A 1659-nucleotide genomic window follows, 5' to 3' on the forward strand; every position below is an offset into this window, starting at 1 on the left:
GAGGAATGGTGGGGGAGGACGAGGGGATATGAATTTGGAATGGTGGGGAGGACGAGAGGACTAGAGAGGGGAATGGTGGGGAGAACGATGGGATTGTGTGTTTGGGGTAATGGTGGGAAGGACATGGCGATAGGGGAATGGAAGATGTTTGGGACGAAGGACTGGAGGGTGGAGAGTTGCGGGAGGACGAGGGGAAGGGGAATAATGTTGGAGAGGACGAGGGGACGGGGAAGTGTAGCATGGTGAGGAGGAGGAGGGGGCAGGGGAATGGAGAAAGGTGGGGAGGACAAGGAAACCGTTCAGTGGAGGATGGTGGGGAGGACAAGGGGACGGGGGAGGAAGGAATGATGGGGAGGACAGGAGTACGGGTTAGTTAAGTATGATGGGGAGGACGAGTGGACAGGGGAAGTGGGGAATTGTGGGGAGGACGAGGGGGCAGGAGAGGGGGGAATGGTGGGGTAGGATGACGACACAGGGGAATGGTTGGGAGGACTATGGGATGGGATGGGATGGGAGAGGTAGACTAGTGGAAGGACAGGAAGGACAGGGAAGGGTTGTTGCGACGTAGTTGAGCCAAAGCAATGAGTGGCCGGGTACAGCCAGTCCATATATATTTTTAAATACCTATTAAATAGATGCCACATCTGTGACAGGTAAAAACCTGCTTTTTTACCAAAAAAAGCACCATCTGTTGCACGTAATAGCAACACATTCTATACTAAATATGTTACGATTCCATTTAAATATTTGCGATTGCATTGATAAATTGAATTATCATAGATTTCGAATTATTTTCATTTTGATTTAATTATTTTGTGAGACCTTGCCATGGAATTGAGCTGTGTAGTTTACCATACCATTCATTTTGTAAGTATAAGTATAGATGCCACACCAGTCACAGGTAAAAACCTTCTTTAAGAAACAGTGCCATCTGTTGCACATAAGAGCAACACACGCTAAATATGTTACGATTCCATTTCATATGATAAATATGTTACGATTCCATTTCAATGTTTCCAATTTCATTGATAACTTGAATTTTCATAGATTTCGATCTATTTTGACTTTTATATAATTATTTTGTGTGGCATTGCGTTAGAATTGAGCTGTGTTGTTTACCATACCATTCATTTCGTGAGTATAGTTTATTTTTTTATTTTTTCATTGTTTTTATTTCGTTTTTTTAACTGTTTTCTTATATCAGTGATGGGAACATCAGATCATTTGATGTTCCCAATTTTCTGATGGGAACATCAGATTATTTGGGAATGCATCGGACAAGGGAGTGGGGAATGGTGAGAAAGACGAGGTGACGGGAGTGGGGGATGGTGAAGAGGATGCGGGGACAGGGGAGGGGTTAATGATGGGAAGGACGAGGGGGCGGAGGAGCTGGGGATGGTGGGGAGGAAGGGATTGGAGAATAGAGAATGGTGGGGAGGACACAGGGACAGGGAAATGGGGGATGGTGGGGAGGACAATGGGACAGGAAGGTTGGAATGATAAGGAAGATGAGGGGACGGTGGAGTGGGGAATGGTGAGGAGGTCGAGGGGACGGTAAAGTGGGTGGGGGGGGGGGGGGGGGAAGGTGGGGAGGACAAGGGGATAGAGGAGGGGGGACGTGGGAGTGAGGAATAGTTAGGAGAACGAGGAAACGGGGGA

The sequence above is a fragment of the Procambarus clarkii genome, unplaced genomic scaffold (genome assembly GCF_040958095.1).
Source record: "Procambarus clarkii isolate CNS0578487 unplaced genomic scaffold, FALCON_Pclarkii_2.0 HiC_scaffold_95, whole genome shotgun sequence".
Lineage (NCBI taxonomy): Eukaryota > Metazoa > Arthropoda > Malacostraca > Decapoda > Cambaridae > Procambarus > Procambarus clarkii.